We start from the raw sequence: 14393 nt of genomic DNA, 5'->3' as shown, positions 1-14393 counted from the left end.
GCTGTTGAGGATCACGTGCCGGGCCGCCGACCAATGAGCGAGAGGCGCCCGTGTTTGAATGAGAAGACAGCGCTGGCTGTGTAAAAATAATCCCGCCAATCGGCGACTCCCGAGGAAAGTCCGGGGATCGGGGGGGCCCGTCTAGGCCTCGATGGGCGTCGTCGCCTGGGGTAGGCACGGTTTCAGTTCTGTACTTGTGCGGGCTCAAGTCAAGAGAGGAAGGGTGTCGAAGAATAAGAGGAAGAGTTTATCGTGGAGGGCAGGAGGAGCCAGTGTCATGCAGAGGGGAAGGTGTTTGAGGTGGAGGAAGAGAGGGTTATGGAGAGATGAAGTGCTGTTGGGGAAGGGAGTGTTAGAGAAGGGTGTTTGATGGGGTGGGTGTGAGGAGAGGGGAACTCTGATCCAGCTCCCCATCAAGTCACTTTTTACTGTCATTTCGACCATAACTGCTGGTAAGTACACAGTAAAAACGAGACAACGTTTCTCAGGACTATGGTGCTACAGGAAACAGTATGAAAACTACACTGAACTACGTAAAAACAACACAGAAAAAAAACTACACTAGACTACAGACCTACCCAGGACTGCATAAAGTGCACAGAACAGTGCAGGCATTACAATAAATAGTAAACAAGAAAACAGGGCAGTAAGCTGGTGTCAGTCCAGGCTGTGGGTATTGAGCAGTCTGATAGCCTGGGGGAAGAAACTGTTACGTAGTCTGGTCATGAGAGCCCAAATGCTTCGGTGCCTTTTCCCAGATGGTTGGAGGGAGAAGAGTTTGTATGAGGGGTGTGTGGGGTCCTTCATAATGCTGTTTGCCTTGTGGATGCAGCGTGTGGTGTAAATGTCTGTAATGGTGGGAAGAGAGACCCCGATGATCTTCTCAGCTGACCTCACTATCCGCTGCAGGGTCTTGCTATCCGAGATGGTGCAATTCCTGAACCAGGCAGTGATGCAACTGCTCAGGATGCTCTCAATACAACCCCTGTAGAATGTGGTGAGAATGGGAGATGGACTTTCCTCAGCCTTCGCAGAAAGTAGAGACGCTGCTGGGCTTTATTTGCTATGGAGCTGGTGTTGAGGGACCAGGTGAGATTCTCCGCCAGGTGAACACCAAGAAATTTGGTGCTCTTAATGATCTCAACAGAAGAGCCATCAATGCTCAGCGGAGAGTGATCGCTCCGTGCTCTCCTGAAGTCAACAGCCATCTCTTTTGTTTTGTTCACATTCAGAGACAGGTTGGCTCTGCACCAGTCCGTTAGCCGCTCTTCCTCTCTGTATGCTGACTCGTTGTTCTTGCTGATGAGACCTGCCACGGTCGTGTCATCGGCAAACTTGATGATATGGTTCAGGTTGTGTGTTGTAGTACAGTTGTGGGTCAGCAGAGTGAACGGTGGACTAAGCACACAGCTCTGGGGGGCCCCTGTGCTTAGTGTGATGGTGTTGAAAATGCTGCTCCCGATCCGGACTGACTGAGGTCTCCCAGTCAGGAAGTCTCAGATCCAGTTGCAGAGGGAGGTGTTCAGGCCCAGTAGGCTCAGCTTTCCAATCAGTTTCTGAGGGATGATTGTGTTGAATGCTGAACTGAAGTCTATGAACAGCATCCGAACGTATGTGTCATTTTTTCGTCCAGGTGGAGGGTGATGGCAATGTTGGTGTCTGTTGAACGGTTGGGACAGTACATAAACTGCAGGGGGTCCAGTGAGGGGGGCAGCAGGTTCTTGATGTGCCTCATAATGAGCTTCTCGAAATGTTTCATGATGATGGATGTGAGTGCAATGGGACGGTAGTCATTTAGGCAGGACACTGAAGACTTCTTCGGCACGGGGACGATGGTGGCGGCCTTGAAGCACGTTGTAACGGTAGCACTGCTCAGGGAGATGTTGAAGATGTCAGTGAGAACATCTGCTAGCTGGTCTGCACATCTTCTAAGCACTCTGCCAGGAATATTGTTTGCTCCAGCAGCCGTCTGTGGGTTGATCCCGCACAGGATTCTTCTCACATCGGCCACGATGAAACACAGCAGTTGGTCATTTGGAGGAGGGGTGAACTTCCTCACCGCCATGTCAATTTCTGCCTCAAAATGAGCATAGAAGTTGTTCAGCGCATCTGGGAGGGAGGCATCACTCGTGCAGTCAGGTGATGTTGTCCTGTAGTTGATATCCTGGTTGCACATGCAAGGTTCATTCAGAAAGTAAGGAGGCACGGGATCCAAGGAGACCTTGCTTTGTGGATCTAGAATTGGCTTGACCACGGAAGGTGGTTGTGGATGGTTCGTTTTCTGCTTGGAGGTCGGTGACCAGTGGTGTTCCTCAGGGATCTGATCTGGGACCCTTACTCTTTGTGATTTTTATAAATGACCTGGATGAAGAAGTAGAAAGGCAGGTTAGTAAGTTTGCTGATGACTCAAAAGTTGGTGGTGGTGTGGATAGTGTGGAGGGCTGTCAGAGGTTACAGCGGGACATTGATAGGATGTAAAACTGGGCTGAGAAGTGGCAGATGGAGTTTAACCCAGTTAAGTGTGAAGTGGTTCATTTCAGTAGGTCAAATATAATGGCAGAATATAGTAATATGGTAAGACTCTTGGCAGTGTGGAGGATCAATGAGATCTTGAAGAAAAAGAATTTCAGGATGTATAGTTTATACATTTCTCTGACATTAAATGTAGCTGTTGAAACCTATTGAGTCTGTGTCTATAGGACACTCAAAAGTTGCTGCACAGGTTGACGGTGTTGTTAAGAAGGCATACAGTGTTTTGGCATTCATCAACTGTGGATTTGCGTTCAAGAGCCGAGAGGTAATGTTGCAGCTATATAGAACCCAGGTCAGACCCCACTTGGAGTACTGTGCTCAGTTCTGGTCACCTCATTATAGAAAGAATGTGGAAACAATGAATGAATGATCTTTATCGTAATTATACATAGATACAATGAAACTCTGTTTGGCTTCCTCTCAGGTAATTAAATAAAAACAATAATTAAATAAAATTAGATAAAAACAAGACAGTAATAGAAAACAGTATTAAATAGATAAGTAGCAGAAAATAAGTTGTAGCAGCACCAGAATATCACAGTAATGCACAAAGTGTCGTTAGTGCAAGTATTTGAGTCCTTGTGTATGCTCACAGTTTCAGTCACTGTTCTGTGGGAGTGGTGTGATGGAGGCCACAGCTCTGGGGTAGAAGCTGTTCCTCAGTCTATTTGTTCTGGCTTTTAGTGTCCTGAACCTTTTGCTGATGACAGCGGGTCAAACAGGGAGTGGCCGGGGTGTGTGGTGTCTCTGGTTCTGCTGATTGCTTTCCTCCTGAGTTTGCTGGAATAGATGGTGTCCGGTCCTGGGAGCTCCATCCTGACAATTGGGATGCAGAGGAGATTTACAAGGATGTTGCCTGGATTGGGGAGCATGCCTTATGAGAATAGGTTGAGTGAACTTGGCCTTTTCTCCTTGGACTGACTGAGGATGAGAGGTGACCTGATAGAGGTGTATAAGATGATGAGAGGCATTGATTGTGTGGATAGTCAGAGGCTTTTTCCCAGGGCTGAAATGGCCAACATGAGAGGGCACAATTTTAAGGTGCTTGGTAGTCGGTACAGAGGAGATATCAGTGGTAAATTTTTCACACAGAGTGGTGGGTGTGGAATGCACTGCCAGTGAAGGTGGTAGAGGTGGATACAATGGGGTCTTTTACAACACTCTTAGATAGGTACACGGAGCTTAGAAAAATAGAGGGCTATGTGATAGGGAAATTCTAGGCAGTTTCTGGAGTAGGTTACATTGTAGGCCAAACGGCCTGTGTTCTAAAGAGTATGCATGGGCTTGATGGGCTGAATGGTTTTCTATGTTGGTGTCATTAAATGGAATTGGTACAAAACCAGGAACAGCTATCATGACAGTAATGGATTTTTATGACCCATTATTTTCCTGTAATCTGTCTACTGGTACACCATGTCGACCGGCAGGCTACAGCAGGTGATGGTAGCTTTGGTGAGATAGGGATATGCCAGTCCTAGTGTGTGGACTGGGGCCGATGAGATCCTCTGCAACCAAGGAAGACCCCAGTTTGTGATGACTACTTGTACCACTGGGCCTGGATTTCCAAGGTGGAGAGAGTGGAACTGCCCAGTGTAACGGCTTTTCCACTTTAAGAACTCTCCCTGTCATTGTCGGACCTGACAGGCCAGCCACCACCATATGTTGCTCACTGATGACAAAGATAAGAACATTTGTCCAGAGTCACAGAAGAAGTGTGTCTCCGAGTAGGGTGTTTCTGTAGGGTGGTTGAGAACACTATGCAGATGAGAAGTATCATGGGTAATGGTGAGCCCAGCATCAGGAGACAGGCAACACTGAAGGGTCTGAATCATCAGCCAGCATATGCCCACATCAAGGAGAATGTATAGGGCCTGAAGACAGACACTCAACGTTCCAGCTTCTTTCCCTCTGTCATCAGATTTCAGAATGGACAATCAGCCCATGAACACTACCTCACTATTTTTGTTTGCTTGCTCTTTGCACTAATTTAGTTTAACTTTTGATTGTTTCTTATTGCAATTTGTAGTTTTATTTCATGTTGCTGCAAAACATTGAATTTCACACTGTATGCCGGTGATATTAAAACACCGTTACTCGTGACCAACATTTGGTTATTTTTTTGTAAGTTATTGAGGTTAGTGCGCAGAATAGCCAAGATCCTAATGACTTGCTTCATGACTTATAGAAAAATTCATCAAATGGGGTTTAAGTTCATTTAATTGTCCTTCAACCATACATGAATATGAAATGACACAGTGTTACTCTGAGCCCAAGGTGCAAAACAGAGTACTAACTGCACAGCACAAGGCACATGTAAGATGGGAGTAAAATGCAGTCCCGCAAAAATATCGTTGAAGTCCATGAATGTTGCAGGAGTGTGCAGTCAAACACAATACAGGTTGTGTTATGCTGAGTGAACGCTGGGGGGCAGCACTTCCCTTGTGCTGCCTTGAGGCCCCAGTCTTGCTCTGACCAGACCACACTGCTCCCCCGCTGTTTGCCAATAAACCAGTGTATCAGACTTGCAGCATTCCAGACTACCAATGTCCAGCGGGAAAGTCCAAAGTAGATTTTATTATTAAAGTATGTATATGTCACTGCATACAGTCCTAAATAAATAGCAATAATAATGAGAACATGAAATAACAAGGTAAAGAGTCCTTAAAGTGAGGTCATTGGTTGTGGGAATATTTCAATGCTGGGGCAAGTGAGAGTAGTTACCCTTTTGTTTGAGAGCCTGATGGCTGAGGGGTAGTAATTGTCTTTGATTTTGGTGGTGTGAGTCCTGAGGCTCTTGTTTATTTTGGTGGTGTGAAAAGAGAGCATGCCCTGGGTGGTGGGGATCTCTGATGATGGATGCTGCTTTCCTGTGACAGCATTTCGTGTGGACGTGCTCAGTGGTGGGGAGGGCTTTACTTGTGATATACTGGGCTGAATCACTACCATTTGTAGGATTTTCCATTCAAAGGCATTGGTGTTTTCATATTGGGCTGTGATGCAGCCAGTCAGTACACTCCACTACACATCTATAAATGTTTGTCAAAGTTTTTAACATCAAGCTAAATCTCTGCAGACTCCTAAGGAAGTAGAGGTGTTGTTGTGCTTTCTTTACAATTGCATTCACAAAAACACATTTTAAGAGAATAACACCTCTGGTTGACCCCGCAGAAGCAGCTGCGTCCGAGCGCACTGCCATCTTACCAGAAGGAGGACTTATTTTGGAAATAATCTAGAGCAGAGTTCGGAAACGGAGAATTCTCTAATATTTCCAGGCACAACAACCCTCACGGGGATCACCTGTTCCAAAGTCCATCAGGTGAGTGAACTGGTTCGAAGTAAATTTATTATCAAAGTGGATAAATGTCTTCATATCCAACACAGATTCATTTTCTTGTGGGCGTACTTATTAAATTCAAAGGAACTCAATAGAATCAATGAAAAGCCACACATGACAGATGGGCAAACAACCAATTGCAAAAGACAATAATGCAAATGCAAAAATAAAAGTAAAAAAGAAAAGGATAATAAAAGTAAATAAGCAATAATACTGAGAGCATAAGATGAATGCTTGAAAGTGAGGTCATGGGTTATGGGAGCAGTTCAATGTTGGGGTGAGTGAAGTTATTCCCTCTGGTTCAAGAGCCTAATGGTTGAGGGATAATAACTGTTCCTGAATCTGGTGATGTGAGTCGTGAGGCTCCTGTACCACCTTCCTGTTGGCAGCAGTGAGAAGAGAGTATGACCTGTGTAGTGGGGTCCCTGATGATGGATGGTTCCTGCAACATCGCTCTGTGTAAATGTGCTCAATGTTGGGCTGTATCTGCTCCTTTTTGTAGCATTTTCTGTTCAAGGGCATTGGTGTTTCCATACCCAGCTGTGATGCAGCCAGTCAATATACTCTCCTCCACACCTTGATACAAGTTTGTCAACTTTTTAGATGTCGTGCTGAACCTTCCCAAACTCCGAGGCTCTGGAGTACTTTCTTTGGAATGGCGGTTCCTTGCCACTATGAAGAGGCAACGTGTTGGTTAAATTACTGGGCAATAGCATAGAAGCCTGGCCTGAAAATCCAGAGATCAGAATTCAGATCTATCCTGGGCCCAACGTACTGCTGCATTTACAAAGAAGGCAAGCCAGCAACTATATTCACTCAGGAGTTTCCCCAGGAACAGAAAAAGTGGTGGATGTAGCTCTGTGTGTCACAGGCAGAACTCTCCCCACATCTGTGTTGCTGCCACAAGAAAGTAGCACCCGCCAGCAAGGACCCTACATCCAAGCCATGCTCTCTGCTCACTACTACCATCAGGCAGGAGATCCCACACCACCAGGTTCAGGAACAGTTATTACTCTTCAACCATCAGGCTCCTGAACCTGTGTGGATAACCTCAAACACCCAAACTCTGAACTGATGCCACGACCTATTACTCAGTTTCATAGACTCTAAAACCCATGTTCTCAGTATTCTTTATTAGTATGTATATATACGTTTTTTATTATTTACACAATTTATCGTTTGCAAATTGGTTGTTTGTCAGATTATGTATATACTTTCATAAAAACTATTGTATTTCTGTATTTTCCTGTGAATTCCTACAAGAGGTAGTCTATGATGACATGTATGTCACCAAAGTTCCTTGCAAATTTCTACAAGTGTACCGTGGAGAGCATACTAGCTGGTAGCATCACTGCCTGGTCTGTAGGTGCCACTGCACAGGATTGGAAAAGGCTGCAGCAGGTTGTAGATTCATCCAGTTCCATCATGGGCATCAGTCTCTCCAGCATCAAAGCCATGCAGAAGGTGGCATTAAGGACCCTCACAATCAAAATATGCCTTCCTCCCCTCGGAGGTACAGGAGCACGAAGGACCCACACTCAATGTTTTGAATGGTCTGTTTTTTTATTGCACTATTTGTATATTTTAGCAATCTAATGTAATTTTTATGTATTGCAAAACAAATTTCACAACGCATCTCAGTGATAACAAACGTTCTGAGAAACCTCAACTGCAGCTGTGGAGTTTATAATTTGTTACTGATGAAGCACTGATAATTTGTTACGACAAAAACACAGCTGCCATTAAGCATGATTGCCACCGAAGCTCTGAGTTGTCCTCCAGCCGTTTGAATGGCAAGGTGTAGCAGAGGGGCTGACAGGTCCACACAGCCGGTCTGGTTAGGAACCGCTAAGATTTATTATCACCGGCACTTGATGTGAAATTTGTTAACTTAGCAGCAGCAGTTCAATGCAATACATAATATAGCAGGGAGAGAGAGAGAAAAAAAATAAAATAAAACAATAAATAAACAAGTAAATTAATGACGTATTTTGAATAGATTATTTAAAAAATGTACAAAAACAGAAATATTGTATATTTTTAAAAGTGAGGTAGTGTCCAAAGCTTCAATGTCCATTCGGGAATCGGTTGGCAGAGGGGAAGAAGCTGTTCCTGAATCACTGTGTTTGTGCTTTCAGGCTCCTCTACCTCCCTGATGGTAACAGTGAGAAAAGGGCTGCCCTGGGTGCTGGAGGTCCTTAATAATGGACGCTGCCTTTCTGAGACACCGCTCACTAAAGGTGTTCTGCGTACTTTGTAGGGTAGTGCCCAAGATGGAGCTGACTAGATTTACAACCTTCTGCGGCTTCTTTTGGTCCTGTGCAGTAGCACCCCCCCCCCCCCCATACCAGACAATGATGCAGCCTGTCAGAATGGTCTCTATGGTACAACTATAGAAGTTTTTGAGCATATTTGTTAACATGCCATATCTGTTCAAACTCCTAATGAAGTATAGATCGTGCAGAGGACAGTAAAACTGCCAGGAGGTTCATTGGGGTCTCACTCCACCCCCCCCCCCCCCCCCGTGACGTTTACAGGGACTGTTGCAGACAAAGGTCCCTAATTATTGGCAAGGATTCCTACCACCCATCCCACCATCTCTTTGACCCAGTGTCAGGATTAGGACGGCCAGACGGGGTAACAGCTTCTTCCCTCAGGCTATGAGACTCATGAACAGCCTGCCACCACTGAGGTCTCATCACTAGGACAGTGAGCTGTTTAATAATTTACCGGTGCAGCATACTACATATGCTTATAATTATATTTTGTACTTTATTTATGGTAATATTTTGCTTTATGTGCTGTGTTTTGTGGATGCACCGTGGACCGGAGGAATGTTGTTTCATTTGGTTGTATGTATGTACAGACAGATGACAACAAACTTCAACTTGAAGCTGCTTCTGTGTTGAAGGAACCTGCCGGTCAGCCTATTACCAACTCTTTAAAAACGATCAAAGTCAGAAGTTGAAGGGAAGTAGTAGAGGCTACCTCATTAACACACAGTAAGATCAGTGATAACCGGGGAATTAAGTGTAACAGGGAAAAAGCAGGTTAGTGAAGCTGAGTCCAAAGACATTCACAAAGATCACTCAGACAAGATCTCAGTGAATGGCAAAGCAGGCTTGACAGAACAGACAGAATAGAACAGAGATGAGGAGGAATTTCTTCAGTCAGGCAGTTTTTGATGTCATGCTGATGATAGGTGTTTTTGTTGAATCTGTGGAATTCATTGCCACAGGCAGCTGTGGAGGCAAAGTCATTGGATTTGCACCACCAGTTTCAAGAACAGCTATTAACCCTTGACCATCAGGCCCTTGAACAAAAGGGGATAACTACACTCATTCTACTTCTGGTGTTCCCACAACCGATTGTTCTCACTTTAAGGACTCTTTATCTTGCTCGTTATTTATTGCTATTTATATTTGCATTTGCACAGCTTTTTGTTCATTGACCTTGTTTACAGTTATTATTCTATACATTTGCTAAGTATGCTCGCAGAAAAAGAATCTCAGGGTTGTATGTACTGGCATGTATGTATGATAATAAGTTGAACTTTGAACCTTGAACATATGTTCAAAGCAGATGTTGATATATAGTTTCTCGGTTGGTTGGGGTGCTAAAGGTTACGGGGAGACGGTAGGAGAATGGGGTTGAGGGGGCTAATAAATCAGCCATGATGGAATGGTGGAGCAGGCTCAATGGGCCAAATGGACTGATTCTGCTCCTGTGTTCTGTGGTCTCGTGGGCCAGATGGTTGAGTTATTTTTCTTGTGTTCTTATCTTAATCCAGGCAAGCCTTTTGACAAGATGTGACAGAATGCTTCTTGACATTTATAGATAGCCGATCTCCTAATGTGGTTTCTGCTCTGCTCTCTGTAAACGTAAACCTTGGGGAAAGATGATTTTCCTAAGTTGAGTTTCATTTTGGGACCCCAATAGGACAATGAGGAAAATGGCCACTGGAGAGAAGGAAAACTTGAAATAATACTCCGTTACTAATTATTGTCTATCTCTGATCAGTAGTTTTGAAGGCCCAGGTTTCCTCAGACAGTGAGGTCCTTCCATTGACAATGAAAGATTATGTGGTGACTGTAGAGCTTTTGCTCGTGACTGTGGCTAACGAGTGTGACATTGGCGGATGAGAGAGAAGTTCATTGCCAGCTGCCACGTGTTCTCTTCGTCGAGAAACCAAAGAGCTTGTCATCGACTTTGGGAAGGGGAAGGTGGTTATGCACATGTTCCTCTCTACCATGAAGAGTGTTGTGACCAGCTGCATCACCGTGTGTGTGTGTGCGTACATATATACGTATCTTAATTGTAATTTATAGTTTTTAATATTACTATGTATTGCTGCAAAACAACAAATTGCCTGACATTCCAGTGATAGTAAACCTGATTCTGGTGCTGATTCTACATTGAGGCTGTTGAGGTTGGTTGCTTCAAGTTCTCTTACCAAATTTTTATTGATACCCTGCAGAAAGGCCTTGTATAGCCATTGCCTTGCCCCTGACCGCAAGCAACTAGGGAGTTGTGGACACAGCTCAGCACATCACGGAAATCAGCCTCCCTTCCATGGACTCCCTACAACTCGCTGCCTTAGTTAAAATCATAAGATACAGGAGCAGAAGTAGACCATTCAGCCCATCAAGTCTGCTCTGCAATTCAATCATTGGCTGATCCAATTTTCCCAGTCATCCCCATACCTTTTGATGCCCTGGCTAATCAAGAACCTCGCTATCTCTGCCTTAAATGCACCCAATGACTTGGCCTCCACAGCAGCTTGTGGCAACAAATTCCACAGATTTACCACCCTCTGACTGAAGTAATTTCTCTGCATCACAGTTCAAAAAGGACGTCCTTCAATCCTGAAGCTGTGCCCTCTTGTCCTAGACTCCCCTACCATGGGAAATAGCTTTGTCATATCTAATCTGTTCAGGCCTTTTAACATTCGGAATGTTTCTATGAGATCCCGCCCCGCCCCCCCCCCCCCCCCCCCCACCAATCTTCCTGAACTCCAGGGAATACAGCCCAAGAGCTGCCAGACGTTCCTCATATGGTAACCCTTTCATTCCTGGAATCATCCTCATGAATCTTCTCTGAACGCTCTCCAATGTCAGTCTATCCTTTCTAAATAAGGAGCCCAAGTGTGGTCTCACGAGTGCCTTATAGAGCCTCAACATCACATCCCTGCTCTTATATTCTATATCTCTAGAAATGAATGCCAACATTGCATTCGCCTTCTTCACCACTGACTCAACCTGGAGGTTAACCTTTAGGATATCTTGCACAAGGACTCCAAAGTCCCTTTGCATCTCTGCATTTTGAATTCTCTCCCCATCTAAGTAATAGTCTGTCTGTTTATTTTTTCCACCAAAGTGCATGACTATACACTTTCCAACATTGTGTTTCTTTTACCACTCCTTTGCCCATTCCCCTAAACTAAGTCTCTCTGCAGGCTCTCTGTTTCCTGAACACTACCCATTCCTCCACCTACCTTTGTATCATCAGCAAATTTAACCACAAATCCATTAATCCCATAGTCCAAATCATTGACATACATCATGAAAAGCAGTGGTCCCAACACAGACCCCTGTGGAACTCCACTGGTAACCGACAGCCAGCCAGAATAGCATCCCTTTATTCCCACTCTGTTTTCTGCCAATCAGCCAATTCTCCACCCACACTAGTAACTCCGCTGTAATTCCATGGGCTCTTATCTTGCTAAGCAGCCTCATGTGTGGCACCTTGTCAAAGGCCTTCTGAAAAGTCAAGTACACCACATCTACTGCATCTCCTTTGTCTACCCTGCTTGTAATTTTGTCAAAGAATTGCTATAGGTTAGTCAGGCAGGATTTTCCTTTCAGGAAACCATGCTGGCTTTGGCCTATCTTGTCATGTGCCTCCAGGTATATTCTGTAAAGTCGTCAGCATAATCAAAGATCCCACCCACCCCAGACATTCTCTTCTCTCTCCTCCCACTGGGTAGAAGATACAAAAAAGCACGTTCCACCAGGCACAAATCCCACTGTTATTGAATGGTTCCCTAGTACGATAAGATGTACTCCTGACATTACAATCTACCCTGTCATGGCCCTTGTACCTTACGGTTTTATTTACTTATTTATCTGGTGATATAGAGCAGAGTAGGCCTTTCTGGTTCTTTGAGCCTCATGGCCCCAGCAACCCAAAACAGCCTGAATTTAACCCCAACCTAGTCACAGGACTATTTAGAATGTCCAGTTAACCTACCCAGTACATCTTTGGACTGTCGGAGGAAACCCACACATTCCACAGGGGACGCATGGAGACTCCTTACGGAACTGCTCTGGAAGTGAATTCCGAACTCCCCGAGCTGTAATAGTGTCACACTAATGCTGCGTTATGGGGTCACCTGTACTGCACTTTCTCTGTAACTGTCACACTCTACTCTGCTTTCTGTTACTGCTTTGCCTTGTTCTACTGCAATGTTCTGTGAAATGATCTGATCTGAATAGTATGCAAGTCAAGCTTTTCACTGTATTTCGGTATGTGTGAAGATATTCCAATTGCACTGTGAACCAGAAACTTATCTGGGCCATTGGCCGTCCGTCTAAAGATCCGGCTGCAAGAACCCTAATATGGGGAGCATGATTTTAAAGATGATTGCAGGAAAGTACAGGGGGATGTCAGAGGTAGGATGTATGGAACACCCCACTGGAGGTGATGGAAGAGGCAGATACTGTTATACTGTTACCTTTTTAAAGTATCGTATATGCACCTTATCTGTTAATTTGAGTGGTAATATAACTTTGTGTGAGAGTTACATATACTGTGTGCATCTTGATCCAGAGGAACGTTGTTCGTTTGGTGATATACATGTGTACAGATGTGTGTGAGTTATATCTGCTGTGTTGTGCACCCTGGTCTGGAGGAACGTTGTTCGTTTGGTGGTATACATGTGTATAGATGTGTGTGAGTTATATTTGCTGTGTTGTGCACCTTGGTCCGGAGGAACGTTGTTCGTTTGGTGGTATACATGTGTATAGATGTGTGTGAGTTATATTTGCTGTGTTGTGCACCTTGGTCCGGAGGAACGTTGTTCGTTTGGTGGTATACATGTGTACAGATGTGTGTGAGTTGTATCTGCTGTGTTGTGCACCTTGGTCCGGAGGAACGTTGTTCGTTTGGTGGTATACATGTGTACAGATGTGTGTGAGTTGTATCTGCTGTGTTGTGCACCTTGGTCCAGAGGAATGTTGTTCGTTTGGTGGTATACATGTGTACAGATGTGTGTGAGTTGTATCTGCTGTGTTGTGCACCTTGGTCCAGAGGAATGTTGTTCGTTTGGTGGTATACATGTATACAGATGAATGACAATAAACTGAACTTGAGGGGATGTTGGAGGTCAGTTTTTTTTTACACCCAGTGAGTGGTGGGTGCATGGAACACACTGCTAGGGGTGTTGGGAGAGACAGATACATTAGGGTCATTGAAGAGATCCTTTGGCAGATGGACGATAGAAAAATGGAGGGCTGGATTGATCTTCATGGGTAGAGGGGCCTGTTGTGTTCTACGAATTACAATGTTTCATTTATTTGAAAATACGTTGTATTTATGTTGCACTGTAAAGATTTCACAATGAGATGCAAAGTATTTCATTACAATTGAAATGATCTTGCATCTATAAGAAAGTGAATTTCTTCAGTTAGAGCAGTTTTGAATTTTAATTTTATCCAGTGATACAGCGCGGAATAGGCGCTTCTGGCCCTCTGACCGACGCTGCTCCAGGAAACCCCCAGAAACATCAGTTTAACCCCAACCTAAACATGGCACAATTTACAAAGACTAATTGACACAACAGTGGTTGGCCTCATCGACAACGATGAGACAGAGTACAGAGAGGAAGTGGAGTGGCTGGTGGATTGGTATGAGGAGTACAGCCAAGTCTGAATATGGAAAAGTCAAAGGGAATCATTGTGGCCTTCAGGAAGGTGCAGATGAACCATACCCTCTGCGAATACATGGCAGCTCTATAGAGAGAGTGAAGTGTACCAGGTTCCTGGGAGTTCACATCATGGATGACCTCACCTGGTCCCTTATTATTGCCTCCCCGAGCAGTGCCTCCACTAACTAAGGAAATTGAGGCAAGTGGAACTCTCCCACCCCCACTCCCCCTGCACCCCAGCATCTTAACTGAATTTTACAAGAGCACAATTGAGAGTTTACTGACAAGTTGCATCTCCATCTGGTGGCAGGAGAGCATTGGACCAGAAGTCCCTACAAAGAACTATGAGAATGTCCGACATTTATCAGGAGCGCTGTGTACACAGGGCCCTTAGTACTGTTAAGGATCCAACCCACTCATCCAGTCAGCATCCTCTTTGACTTTCTACCATCGGGCAGGAGACTCTGATGCCTAGAAAGAAGAACGGTCAAGATGGGAAACGGTTTCTTCCCCCAGGCTATTTGGCTTCTGAGCTCCCTGCTCTGCTATTTAATTTATGCACTTTGTTTTGTTATTTATGTGTGATTCATCAGTAAGTTTTAT

The 14393-nt window shown here is 44.7% G+C and overlaps 1 protein-coding gene across 1 annotated transcript in view; it reads left to right on the top strand.

Annotated features, from left to right (window-relative positions):
* Positions 1 to 60: 60 nt before the first annotated feature.
* Positions 61 to 14393, top strand: part of numa1 (nuclear mitotic apparatus protein 1) — a 171086-nt gene continuing 156753 nt past the window's right edge. The window contains exons 1-2 of the mRNA XM_059963590.1: positions 61 to 170; positions 5701 to 5848. The gene's annotated coding sequence lies outside the window, so the exon portion shown is untranslated. The remainder of the gene's footprint in view (positions 171 to 5700; positions 5849 to 14393) is intronic.

The sequence above is a fragment of the Hypanus sabinus genome, chromosome 3, assembly GCF_030144855.1.
Source record: "Hypanus sabinus isolate sHypSab1 chromosome 3, sHypSab1.hap1, whole genome shotgun sequence".
Taxonomy (NCBI): domain Eukaryota; kingdom Metazoa; phylum Chordata; class Chondrichthyes; order Myliobatiformes; family Dasyatidae; genus Hypanus; species Hypanus sabinus.
This window is presented reverse-complemented; position numbering and strand designations above follow the sequence as displayed.